General features: G+C 50.0%; 1 protein-coding gene across 5 annotated transcripts in view; it reads left to right on the top strand.

Annotated features, from left to right (window-relative positions):
* SLC22A23 (solute carrier family 22 member 23) overlaps positions 1-14074 on the top strand; it is a 187810-nt gene that overhangs the window by 9117 nt on the left and 164619 nt on the right. The window contains exon 1 of one of the 5 annotated variants that reach the window (XM_054557135.2): positions 8240-8871. The exons of the other annotated variants lie outside the window; for them this stretch is intronic. The gene's annotated coding sequence lies outside the window, so the exon portion shown is untranslated. Of the gene's footprint in view, positions 1-8239; positions 8872-14074 lie in introns of those variants that run through there. 5 annotated transcript variants of the gene reach the window in all.

The raw sequence follows: 14074 nt of genomic DNA, 5'->3' as shown, positions 1-14074 counted from the left end.
CCGAGGTGGGCGGATCATGAGGTCAGGAGATGGAGACCATCCTGGCTAACACAGTGAAACCCTGTCTCTACTAAAAATACAAATAATTATCTGGGTGTGGTGGTGGGCACCTGTAGTCCCAGCTACTCGGGAGGCTGAGGCAGGAGAATGGCGTGAACCCAGGAGGCGGACTTGCAGTGAGCCAAGATTGCACCACTGCACTCCAGCCTGGGCAACAGAGCGAGACTCCGTCTCAAAAAAAAAAAAAAAAGAGAAAAAAAGTTTCTTTCCTCTCTCCTCCTTTTCACAGATTTGAGTGCCTGTTCTGAGCTGAGCATTGTGCTATGTGTTGGGGATACAATGATATGTGAAAGTAGACAGCTCAGCTTCCATAGAGCTTAGAGACTTCTGGGGAAGGCACACCCAAACTGATCAAGTAATAATCTTTTAATTACAAACTGAGTTAAGTGTGTAGAAAGAAAGGGAATTGAGAGACTAGAACAACAACAACAACAAAACCCTGACCTAGACAGACTGGTCTGTGTAAGAAAGTGACATCTGAGATGAGAGCTGAGGTTTGAGTAGGAGGTAGAGAGAGAGGCAAAAGAGGAGAGATGTGTGTGTTTTCCAGAGAGAGGAAATGGCATTTGCAAAGGCCCTGTGGCGTGTAGGGCCTGGAATTGATAGCAATTGATATGGGAATGGGAGGTGGCGATGGCTTATAAACTGTGCTAAGAAGTTTTCCTCTAATTTTAGAGCAAAGGAAAACCATTAAAGAGTATTAAGTGGGATAAGGGATATGATGCAGTCAGAATTCATATTTTTGAAAAGACCTCTCTGGCTGCAGTGAGATCTCATGTGGTGAGGAGGGGAGGCTGTGCTGAGTGCACAGGAGAAAGCCAGCGAGGCCTGTAGAAGATGCTGATAACTCCCCCAGGGCTGACGGGGAGGCAGACACTCTCAGGAGATACCAAGGAGATGCCCTTAGCCAACTGAGGTGAGGCCTTGGGAATGGAGGGCTTCAATGGAGGGCATGTGGAGTGAGACGAGGGCCTGGCCCAAACACTGCACGTACGATGGAGACTTGGGGCTCTGCAGCCACCCATAGGCAGAGGGGAGGGAGGAGAGCTTTTGACAGGGAAAGGCAGCCTGACCAGAGGTTCTGGAGGAAACTGGGCCTGTTTGGGAAGCAGACATGCTGGCCTGCGCAGGGGTTCTGGGGATGAATGGTGGCAAGTCCTACTGGAAGCTCAGAGGCCAGACAAGGGGGCCTGAGCCTGTTCCCAGGGCTGTCGATAGAAAACGGGGCCTTTGGAGTGTTCTGCCGTTTTCTCTTGCCCTCCTACTCAACAAGGGAGGATGCTAATTAAATTTCCACACAGCTGAAAGACCCGGATATGTGAAACCATAGGGCTAGAATTTGCCTTCAAATTCAGCCGGCTTTGCCTTTGCTAATTGCTTAAGTCTAGGTAAAAGATTGTCCTGGGCATGGCCATGTTTAATATGATTATCTAGTCCTAGCCTTCAGTTTAGATGAGAAGGCTGAGCTGGAGGGCCATTGGCTTGTCCAAAGCCACCAATCTATTAGGGTTTGAATCCAGTTCTCCTTATCCTCTGCCCCAGAGTGGCCCTTACCATGGGAGACGGTCTGGGAAGGGCTGGCAGGGGCTCCCACCCTTTGTGACTTCTCCCTGGAGCTGGCCTTTCAGAGGTGACTCTCCCGTTGTGCTTGAGAATGGTGGTTGCTGTATGTTTGGGTTTCTGGACAGTTCTGCTGTGGCTTTGCATGGGTGGGCTTCTGCAGAACACCTCTCTGGGCAGATTTCTCTACTCTCTGTCTTCTTAGTCCCGCCAGCCAGGCCCCCATCTTGTCTTGCTGCTTTTAACACCACAGGCCCAAGAGACAGAAAATAAGATGGAAACCAGCCCATATCACTGCAGCATCCAGCAAGGGTGCCCTCAGACCTGAGCCCCACATGTCTTTCATCTCCTCCCCTGCCACCCCTCCTTGTTGTAGGGGGCATCTTGTATATATTAATAGTTCCCAGCCTGGCCTCTCTCACTGCCTGGTGCCTTGCTCATGCTGTTCCACTTGCTCGAGCCCCTTCCCTCCTTCCTTCAGCCCCTTGGTTCCTGCTCATCCCTCAGGTCAGCTCAGTCTCCATCTGAAGAACGGCAACCAGCTGTCTCCTTACCCAAGCCCTCACTGGCCCCTGGTTGGAAGGATGCCTGTCTCTCTCCCCTCCTGAAGGTCTTTGACTTTATGAGGTCAACACCATAAATGTCTGAACTCATCTGAACTTGATGTCATGAAAAGGGCAAGAGTGGCTGGGCACAGTGGCTCATGCCTGTAATCCCAGCACTTCGGGAGGCCGAGGCAGGTGGATCCCCTGAGGTCAGGAGTTTTGAGACCAGCTGGCCAACATGGTGAAACCCTGTCTCTACTAAAAATACAAAAATTAGCCAGGTATGGTGGTGCGTGCCTGTAATCTCAGCTACTCAGGAGGCTGAGGCAGGAGAATCGCTTGAACTTGGGAGGCGGAAGTTGTAGTGAGCTGAGATGGCGCCATTGCACTCCATCCTGGGGGACACAGCGAGACTCCGTCTCAAAAAAAAAAAAAAAAAATGTGCAAGAGTGGCAGGCCTGGCTTACAGCCCCGACTCTGCCACTTGTCATGGGTCTGACTCCTGGAGCATTACTGCACCAGTTTCCTCAATGGTAGAGTGGGGTCAGTGCTGCCTGACCTTGAGGGCCGTTGTGAGGACAGAGGCGGAACACTGGGAAGTGTGCCCCACCCCCACATGCCTGGCAAACAGCCCCCACCCTGGAAGCCTCAGGTGCCTTTCTTCCTCCCCTTGGTGGGGTGAGGACTACCGGGATGAGTCGTCTGAGAAGCACTTTGAGGGGGAGGAGCTGAAGGCCACACCTGGAAGGGCGATTTATTCCTTGGGCACTGCCAGGTGTCTGCTGCCTTCGCCCAGAAACTGATGATTTTCAGAGCCAGGTATGCCCTTCAGACAGGGAGCCTGCATCCAGGGTGATGGGAGGAGCCCCACCAAAAAGCACCCTCCACAGGGTTTGTTTATGTGCCAAGTTCCAACCTGAAAACAAAACAGGTCACCAGGCCACAGGGCTCAGAGAGATACCAGGATCAGAAAGCAGGGGACCTTTCTGGGTAGCCAAGGCCTGGTTAGCCAAGGCTGGGAGAGTGGGGCTCTGCCTGGCGCTTCACTGCCTCATGGAGTTCTCAGGCCAGAAATCTGAGTTTATGCCATTTAGTGGAAGATGAGCTTCATGTGTTTGAAAGCCTGGCTCTTTTGGCTACAAGTAACTAAAACAAATGTAAATTACATTAACAAAATATAAAAGGAATTTCTTGGAAAGATGCAGGGCCGGGGGTGGAGGGTGGGATCTGAGATCACAAAGTGGGGTGGGAGTGTCCTTTAGGACACTCAGGAGCTATATCTTCTCATCCTATTCTCCAGAAGTGAGCTCGGTTCCCGCTTCAAACTGGCTTCGCCTGATGCTTTTGCTCATGTGATCCCTGGTCAAGCAATGGCCAACACAGAGGCCAGCATCTCTCTGTCCAACTCCAGCTTCCTGGGTGCAAATCTGATTCCCAGCATGGATTGGGGTGAGGAAAATGAGGTTTTGGAGCAGGGAGTGAGGTTACCCAGGGCTGGGGACTCCTTCAAACGATGTGACAAGATATGGTTCAGGCTGTTCTTCAAGCTGGGGTGGAAGGAGTTATAGGCAGATGTTTCTGGCAATTAATTGAGGGTAATTGAATATTGATGATTTAACCACTAAATGCTTTAAACAAAGTATTCTTTTCCCTCCCAGAGACTCAGGATGTAACTCACCTGCTGGCTACTTGAGCTGAGTGTGGAATTAGCAGGAACATACCTCCTGAGGCTTCTCTTCTAGGAATAATTAAACATGGCCTTAGATATTAGCTCCAGATCACCCAGGGAGCTTGGAAGGAGCCTTTGGACAGTCACCAACACAGTGTTGCCAATTGTCACTCCCACCCCTGCCTTCACACAGGGCCAATCTCCTGCTTTCCAAACATTTCTTCTAGTCAGGGCCAGCTACATAATTCGCAGGTCCCTGTGGAAAATAAAAATGCAGAGTCCCTTGTTGACAAAGTGTGTTGTCACCACTGCAAAGCTAGGCAAGGGTTTCCCCGTCTGTCTTCCCCAAGCCCTTCCCAGTCTGTCTTCCTTGTTTCTCAGTAACTTCTCTGCCTCTCCTCCATTGTATTTCATATCTTTTTCTAGATTTCTTTTGGTAAAAAGCAAAACACACATTTTGCTTTTCCCAGGGAACAGCTTTACAAAGCCCTGAGCAATTTTGTTTGGGATGTTTGGTTAGCTCAAGGTGTGCAATGGCATGAAGGAGCCAGGGAGCAGTCTTCCATTTGAAAATGCTGCTCTCTCAAAGTTGAGACAGTTGCTTTACTTATCTGAACAGAGAACCAAAGAGCTGAGTCACAGAGATGTGTGGTTAAGGATGTTAAGTCATAGGAATGCTAGTTAAGTGTTTATCAGGTGTTTTTTTTTTTTAATAAAGTGGGGAGGAGGGTCAGTCCTTTATATAATTTAATTCAACTAGCTAACAGTCGTGCTTTATTTGTTAGAATCATTTTAAAAATAGGTGCAAAGGAGATAATGCTGGCTTAAAACAACCGCAAGCATCCCAGTGGTCATATTGTATTATGGACGGGTTATGTACTTAGCATCGTAATTTGCACTATGGAGTGTTTCCTCCCAGATTAGATGAAAAGCTGCCTTTTGCATGTGTTTACAAGATGCTTTACAAATTGGGCGCCCTTGATTGCTACGTGTTGAGGAACTCCACTGTTCTCAAATGGATATACTTTAGCGTCTGCAGTAAGCGGATAGTCTTTGTCCTATTCTTTTTAAAAACTGTCTTTATTTGTAATTGTGGTAAAACTATAAATTATAAAATGTACTGTTTTAGCCATTTTTCAGTGTACAGTTCTGTGGCATTAGGTACATCCTCATTGTTGTGCAGCTGGCACTATCATCCATCTCCAGAACGATTCCATCTTCCTAAACTGAAACTGTCCCCGTGAAACCCCAGCTCCCCGTTCCCCTCCTCTGGCAACGCCATGCCACCTTCTGCCTCTTTGAATTTGCTTACTCCGGGTACCTCATATAAATAGAGTAACACAGCATTTGTCCTTTTGTGACTGGCTTGTGTCGCTCAGCGTAATGTCTTCAAGGCTCATCCATGTAGTAGCGTGTGTGAGCGTTTCCTTCCTGCCTTAGACTGAGGAATATGCCATTGTGTGCCTGCACCACATTCTGTTTGTTTGTTCACCCATCGGCTGACACTTGGGTCACCTCTACCCCTTGGCTATGGTGCATGTGCGGCTGGGAACTTGGGTGATGCCCTTCCTTCTTGAAGACAGTTCCGGACAATCCCTCCATCCCTCCCCTGCTCTCTCCTTCAGAGGCAGTGCTGCAGCCGCTTGCGTGGTGTCCCTCTCTTCCTCTCAGAACATCTGCCCTGGGCTGGTGTCACAGATGGGTAGAAGATCGTGTCAGCCCTGGAGAAGGGAGCTCCTCATGTAGCCGGAGATGGTTGGGAAATTGAATATCCCTGGCATGCAGCACAGGACGAGCGGGGCAGGGAATGGGAGCTGAGGGTGTGGAGGTGAACCGAGCACATCCCAGGAAGGCAGGTGCAGTGCACTGTGAGGTTCCTTGGCCCAAGAACAGGACAAGGTACAGGGGTGCAGAGGAGTCGCTTCTGTCAGTGGGCAGGGAAGCCCAGGGGGCTGTGGCATCTGAGCCATCCCCAAGGAGGGCTTGGGTTTGAGCAGTGGAAAGGATTCAGAGAGGACCTCTTCTGTGAGGAGCTGATGAAGGTGGGGAAGGGACATGTGCAGAGTGCAGAGAGGACGTGGCCTAGAGGAGGGCATGGGTCCTGACCCTGCAAGGCCCCCCTACAAAGCCATAGAGTCAGCCTTCCGGCTAGCTTGATTTTTTTCCCCCAGTAGACAATGAGTCTCCTGAACTTTGTAAGTAAGGAAATGATGGAAGAACGAGATTTTAGGACTTGATGGGAGAGATCCAGGAGAGAAGGGCTCGTGTCCACCCAAAGGGTCTGTCCACAGCCCCTCAAGCCAGCCCCTGAGGCGCTGTGCCTCCAGGACACACCCATGTTACTCAATGCCTCTTGAAAACCACCTGAACGAGCCCCCATCACAAAACACAGCCATGGTCCTACCTGGGGGCCACAGCCCTCTCCCTCTCGACATGTCTGAGCTCCTGCAAAGCACCTTCTCTGCCCGGTGCCCAGTGCTCCTGCCTCCTACAGGCCCCAGCCCAGCACCATGTGGTCTCTCCACTACAGGGGCTGTCAGGCTTGCCTGATGCCGGACCCCACACAACTGCTCAGGGATTTCAGTTGACCTCCCTGGGTAAGTTTCTAGGGCTGCAGAGTACCACAGACGGGCAGCTTCAACTGCAGAGATGTATTTCCTCACAGTTCTGGAGGCTGGAAGTCTAAGACCAAGGTTCAGCAGGGTTGGTTTCTCCTGAGGCCTCTCTCCTTGGCTTGTACATGGCTGTCTTCTCTGTCCTCACACAGGCTTCCCTCTGTGTGTGTCTGTGTCCTCATCTCCTCTTCTTTTTTTTTTTTTGAGACGGAGTCTTGCTCTGTTGACCAGGCTAGAGTGCAGTGGCATGATCTCGGCTCACTGCAACCTCCACCTCCTGGGTTCAAACGATTCTCCTGCCTCAGCCTCCCAAGTAGCTGGGATTACAGGCACCCGCCACCGTGCCCGGCTAATTTTTGTATTTTTTAGTAGAGATGGGGTTTCACCATCTTGGCCAGGCTGGTCTCAAACTCCTGACCTCATGATCCACCCGCTTCGGCCTCCCAAAGTGCTGGGATTACAGGCATGAGCCACCGCGCCCAGCCACTCATCTTCTCTTCTTATAGGGACCCCAGTTGAATTGGATCAGGGCCCACCCTAATGGCTGCATTTGACCTTAATACCCTCCTTAAAAGCCCACTCTTGAAACACAGTCACATTCTGAGGTCCTGGGGGTTACAGCTTCAACGCTGGAGCTTTGAGGGGGCGGTACAGCCCATGACAGCAGAGCTCCAGCATGGACCCTGAGCAGGGCAGCTCTGATCTGTATCTGCACCCGGGATAGTTCCCTGAAGCCCTAGGCCTGTGCATTCCCCAACCTGCTGGACTGGCCCTCTCCTGTGGTACCTGATCTTATCTGTGCCTTTTCCCTAAATCCCAGTGTTTTGGTCCTTGGACACTAGCTGAGTGGCTCTTTATCACTCCCTTGCTTCAAATCCTCTGTGGCTCTCCATGACCTTTAAGATGAAGTTGGGCCTGGGTGGTAGGTTTCAAGGTCTCTGCCTGCCTCTCCTGCCTCCATCCCCATCATCCCCACAGGGACCTCAGAGCTCCACCCACCAATTTGTTTATTTCCCAAACAATGCTCTGTGTTCCCCTATGCTCTTCTTTCAGCCCAGAGTCCACCCCTCCATCCTGTTGCCTCCTTCAGACCTTCTTGGCTCCCTCTTCCTCCCTTCCCATTTCCCACCGCTACTGTCCTGGCCTGAATATATAACCTCAGCCCCTGGGCTGGTGCTCTATAAACACTTCTATAGCAGGTGCTCTATAAACACTTCTATAGCAGGTGCTCTATAAACACTTCCTGCATGGTGTCAGTAAGGAGGTGGCGAAAGGGTTTTGCTCTCATTTGGGTGAGGTTGGATGGTTTAATTCTAAGATGACAAGAATAAAAGAGGACAGATTCATAAGTCGGCTCAAACCTGAAGTCACATTTCAGTGAGCTATTGAAGATTAAGAAGAGTTATGTAGCTTATCTGAAATGGCAACTAATCAAACTTGGGTGGATCATACTGGGCTCTGGAGTCGATTATGTCTTTAAACCACTGCTGTTCAGAACTTTAGGTAGGTCACAGAGCCTTTTCTTCACGTGGAACAGGCCCATCTTCGTCCAGGGCTGCGGTGGCTCCGGTGCACTTAGAGTCACCCTGGGGAACTTTTGGAAATGCCTGTAGGACCCCAGCATCCATCGTTTAAAAGAAATTCTCTGGACACTTTCCACGTGGTATGATTTTGCTCCCAGAGGACATTCGGCAATGTCTGGAGACATTTTTGTTGTTGTTGTCACACCTTTGGGGGCATGGGGGGAGGGTGCTACTGGCACCTGGTGGGTAGAGGCAGGGGTGCTGCTAAACATCCTACAGGGCACAGGACCATCCACATCACAAAGGATGATCCGGCCCCAAATACGACAAGTTTGAGAAACCCCGGTCTAGACTAATAAAAACATTCATTGTATTTCCTGACCACACCCAACAGATGGCCAAGCCTGTGGGGTGGGACAGTGGGACCTCTGCTCTTTAACCCACAGTACAAGGCACATGGGTGTTCAGGCTGAGGGTGTTTCATGCTGCTGGGAATTCCCACGAGGCAGCCACGGTTCCCTGCCCTCTGTGAAGAAAGGATTTGCTGAGCTCGTTATGGGACAAACAAAGCTCAGCAGGCAACAGGCACGTTTAGCCCACCTAGGGAAGCATGTTTGGGAAAAGGGCCATAGTATATTTATACAGGAATGAATGTTGCTAATGACCAAGTCACTCCTTGAAGTAGGTCCTTTGAACCTCTACTTAGAATAATGGTTAATTACTGGAAAAGGAAACGTTTGTTTGGAAGTAAAAGGTACTTATTTTCAAAATGTCTCTAATTCAAAGTAGCCTTTTCCATAATTAATTCCTATTACGGTGGTTTTATAGTGTTGTCAGCAGCAGGAAACTGGAGCTCTCCCGTGGGACACAGACACCAAGCGCTGGAGCCAGAGCTGAACGTAAGCACTGTTTATGTTTGCTGAGTAATAAATCAGGCTGGCTCCCTCCAGGGACCCAGGCAGCAAGCCTGATGGATCATCTAGTCCTAGCGAAACATCTGCTACCTGTGCCGAGGCAGGCACCTCATAGCTTTGCTGGCTCCGAAAGTGAGTGTGCTAGGTATTAGCTGGAATGCTGGCCGGGGCCCCCTTGGGTAACCAGAGCGACCCCTTGCCCAGCAGGATGGGTCCTGCTTACATGATCGCAGCACTGTCTGCCTTGTCCCACTCTCTTGGCCCTGGACTTGGTAGCACTGTCTTCCTTTTGGAGTGTTCTTGATGTTCTTGGTGCCTCTAGCACACGGCTGTCAATGGTGGTGGCAGGGGAGACTGAGCGGGGTGTCCTGGCAGGGGCCCATGTCTGACTGTCACAGCTACTTTCAAGCAGGCAACAAAGATGTTCGATTGGAGCCCATCTGGCCAGAGGGAGCGAAATGCAAGAAGGTGATGGGTTCCCACAGGAGCCTGTCCAGGGCTTACTGGTTTCTGGAACTCTATTTCCTGGAGTCATCAAAATCTTCACGAAAAAATTAGCTGGGCGTGGTTGCACATGCCTGTAGTCCCAACTACTTGGGAGTCTGAGGCAGGAGAATCATTTGAACCCGGGAGGCAGAGGTTGCGGTGAGCCGAGATGGTGCCACTGCACTCCAGCCTGGGCAACAAGAGCAAAACTCTGTCTCAAAAAAAAAAAAAATCTAGTAGGTTCCAGAGTGGATTTTTAAAATTATTATTATTATTATTATTTTTTTTGAGACGGAGTCTCACTCTGTCACCCAGGCTGGAGTGCAGTGGCACGATCTCAGCTCACTGCAAGCTCCACCTCCCGGGTTCACGCCAGCCTCCCGAGTACCTGGGACTACAGGCACCTGCCACCACACCTGGCTAATTTTTTTTTTTGTATTTTTAGTAGAGACCGGGTTTCACCATGTTAGCCAGGGTGGTCTCAATCTCGTGACGTCATGATTCGCCCACCTTGGCCTCCCAAAGTGCTGGGATTACAGGCGTGAACCACCACGCCCGGCCTATTATTTCATTTTAAAAGAAGACTTATTTGTAATATTTTTCTGGGAAGTCCCATAAGAAGCAACTTGTCAAAAGTGGATATCATCAAGACTATGAGGGAATTTCGATGTGTGTGGTTTTGTTTTGTTTGGGTTTTTTTTTTTTTTTTTTTTGGTTTTATGTGTTTGCTGATAATGTATTTGATTTAAGTATAAGCAAATGGTTTCTGTGTTTAATTCATTTCTCATTTGCCTTCTTGTTCATCGTTTATAACTATAGTTCTTTTGGGGCAGTCTTAGATAAGTGACCAATGGGAGGGTGGTGAGGAAAGCCAACAGCAACTTTGATGATGAATCTCATTTTTAATAGCAGTTTTTGCGAAGCTGAAATGACCTTTGGCAGCCAGAAGGTTACCAGGCAATTTACAGACTGAGGATGTATGGATCATCTTACTGAAAAGACATTTTTAAGTCTTCAGAAGGCATTTTCTCCTTGAGTACGGGGAAGCAATGACACACAGCAACCTTTCTTTTGCAATCTGTTTGAATCTGTATAGCAAACGCAGCGGTCTAATCTTATAGTTCAAAATTATGTGGGGAAAATACCGCACCAGGCATGTCCTGAGCAGTGTGTAACATTCAGATGTTTATTGAGCCGCTACTTTGTGCACAGCACTGTGCTGGGAGCTGCAGGAGACAGGGAGGATGGATCTGTGAGTGCCTGGATGCCTGGAAAACAGTTGGTCCCAGGAGACAGAGGCGGGGCCAAAAGAGTCAGCCTGGGAGAGCGGTGCACTGTGCATGGAGATAGGGAAGAGAGTGAGTTGGGAATCCCTGGGATGTGCGTTCTGTAATGGGAAGGAGTGGGAGAAGACACTTATTTCAGTTAGGAGGAGAGAATGGCACAAGACTGCGAAGGGTTTGAAAGCTTGTGGGGGTCAGTCAGGATGCTGCAAGTAGCAGAAAACCCTGCATCAAAGTGGCTTTAAAAAAATACAGAAAGGCCCGGGCACGGTGGCTCATGCCTGTAATCTCAGCGCTTTGGGAGGCCAAGGTGGGCAGGTCGCCTGAGGTCAGGAGTTCGAGACCAGCCTGGCCAACATAGTGAAACACCATCTCTACTAAGAATACAAAAAATAGCTGGACGTGGTGGTGGGCGCCTGTAATCACAGCTACCCAGGAGGCTGAGGCGGGAGAATTGAACCCGGGAGGCAAAGATTGCGGTGAGCCGATATCACACCATTGCACTCCAGAGCCAGACTCCGTCTCAAAAAAAAAAAAAAGTATAGATGACATTTCTGGAAGTCCAGAGATAGGACGGGCTGCAATCTCCAGTTCTTTCTAGTTCTCTTCTAGGTCATCCTCTGCCCTGGCTTCATTCTCACACTGTATTAGCTTGCTGGGCTGTATAACAAATACCACAGAAATGTATTCTGTTACAGGTTTGGAAGTTGGAGGTCCTCGATCCAGGTGTGGGCAGGGTCAGTTTCTCCTAGTTCTCTCTCCTTGGCTTGCAGATGGTATCTTCTCCCTCTGTCCCCACATGGTCCTCCCTCTGTGTGTGTCTGTGTCCTCATCTCTCCCTGTAAGGACAACAGTCACGTTGGATTAGGGCCCGTCCCAGAGACCTTACTTTAACTTAATCATCTCTGTAAAAACCCTGTTTCCAAACAAGGTCACATTTTGAGGTTCTGGGGTTTGGATTCCAGCATGTCTTATTAGGGGCAGGGTGGACACGCTTCAACCTGCCCAGGGTACCTTCAGGGATAAGGGAAGCAGTCGCATCTCTGGAGCATGGGCTAAGTGTGTTCTCACGTCACTTCTGCGGTAAGTGGGCTTTCCATCCAGTTTGTCTGTTGTAAATCAGAGATGTGCAAGTGAAAGCAGCTGCCAGAACTTCCATGGGAGTTGGCTGCCGTGTTCAGAATCCAGGTGGTGACAGAAGGCTGCAGGTACTAGAGGGAAGGGCAGGTTCCACCACTGTAGGAGAGGTAGCTGGGAGCAGGGGTGGGAGTGTGGGTCCTTGTCCACAGGGGAGGAGGAGGGAAGGGAAAGGGGGAAAAGGGAGAGGGAGAGGGGAAGGGGAGCAGGGATGGTGGAAGAGAGGGGAAGTGGGGAGAAACAGGAGGAAGAGATGGGGAAGGGAGAGGCAAGGGAGGGGAGGAAGAGTTCATTGCTGCAGGTTGGCTGGGCTGAGTGTTTTACAGATGCCATGGCTGAATCCTGACAGCCCCCTGAGAAGTGTGCTTCTCTGTGGCTTATACAAAGCTAAGCCACCTGCTGGAGCTGAGATTTGGACCCCAGCAGCCTGAATCCCAGCCCCTGCACACTGCCCCTTTGGGTAGGGGACTTCCAGCATGGGTCCTTCACTCCCAGCAGCCGCTCCCAGCGCCCTTGTTGCCTGAGTTCTCCGCCCAGGTTTCTATAGAGCAGTGTGGATGGGTTGGGGCTATTTTTCTTGCCTTTGATATAGTGACAGTCAGGCTCCTGTTTGGAACTGACAGGCAGCCCATAAGCACACCTGTTAAGAACCTCAGGCCTTGACATAGTGTCTGTGTGAATTGTTTGCATCTCTTTTCTGAGCTCTTGGCCTAGAGATCTGCTTCCTAAGCACAAGGGAGGATACGATCAAATGCCCCCTCTCCTGGACGTTGATCCAGGCATTGCGGTTATTCTGTTGGTGGATTGGCCACACCCCTCGCGTCTCCTCCCTTCTGCTGCCTGACCTTGTGCTGTTGGAGGAACAAAAAACTGATGCTCTTCGCAATCCATCAGATATTTCTGCCCTGTCTTTGGACCCATTTTAAATAATTTCACAGATTTTTTTTTTTTTTTGAGATGGAGTCTCGCTCTGTTGCCCAGGCTGGAGTGCAGTGGCGTGATCTCTGTTTGCTGCAACCTCTGCCTCCCAGGTTCAACTGATTCTCCTGTCTCAGCCTCCCGAGTAGCTGGGATTACAGGCGGGTACCACCATGCCCTGCTTATTTTTGTATTTTTAGTAGATATGGGATTTCACCATGTTGGCCAGGCTGGTCTCGATCTCCTGAACTTGTGATCCACCCGCCCTCCCAAAGTGCTAGGATTACAGGCAGGAGCCACTGCACCCAGCTCTTTATTTATTTATTTATTTATTTTTTACAGAGTTTGGCTCTGTCGCCCAGGGTGGAGTACAGTGGCGTGATCTTGGCTCACTGCAATCTCCACATCCTGGGTTCAAGTGATTCTCCTGCCTCAGCCTCCCAGGTAGCTGGGATTACAGGCATGCACCACCACTAATTTTTTTTTAGTAGAGATGGGATTTCACCATGTTGGTCAGGCTGGTCTCGAACTCCTGACTTCAGGTGATCCACCGCCTCAGCCTCCCAAAGTGCTAGGGTTACAGGCATGAGCCACCGTACCCAGCTTTCACAGATTTTTTAAAGTGGAGGCATAATGACCACATAGTAAAATGGACAGATGTTAAGTGTATAGCTTAGTCGGTTTGACTTGTATATATGCCCATCAACCACCCCCTAAATTAAGAAATTTCCCTCACCCTAGTGAATTCTGCACCGCCCATCTCCAGTCAGCCCACCCCTTAGGCAACCGCTGCGTTAATATCTATCCCCGTAGCGTGGTTTTGCCTATTCTGGAAGGTTGTATGAAGGAAGCCTGTGGTCCGCCGTGTCAGTCTCATCCCTGGATTCCTGCGTGGTACTGTGCACATCGATAGTTGTTCCTGTTTGTTGCTGAGCCATATCCCACTGCATGGGTAGACCACACTGTGTTTCTCTTTCCACTGGTGATGGACAGTGGGTTGTTTCCAGCCTGTGGTGCTTATGCATAGACTGCTGTGCACATTATAAGCTGAACATTGTCAATCCTTTCCACTCCTGGCTACCCCTCTGTTCTAATATTTAAAAGTTGATTGGCAGAATCAGGGCAGCCAGTGAAAAGTCTTGACTTATTTATAAGCTAGGCAAGTTTCCTTCTTTTTCTTTTCAGCATTTTTGTGGTAGGAAGCAGGAGTGATGGGAGGAATGTGGGGAGGGGGTTACCATTTGTTAGGGGCAGGGATCCCTGGCCCTAGAGAGTTATGACCCCTGTGTGGCCCCACAGCTTCTGGGACTCACTCCCTAGGGCTGATAAGGAGGCCGTGGGAATGGTGCTAGTACCATTTGGGC

This window comes from Pongo abelii, chromosome 5, assembly GCF_028885655.2.
Source record: "Pongo abelii isolate AG06213 chromosome 5, NHGRI_mPonAbe1-v2.0_pri, whole genome shotgun sequence".
NCBI classification, from domain to species: Eukaryota; Metazoa; Chordata; class Mammalia; order Primates; family Hominidae; genus Pongo; species Pongo abelii.
Note: the sequence above shows the minus strand (reverse complement) of the source record. Positions and strands in the feature narration are given on the sequence as shown.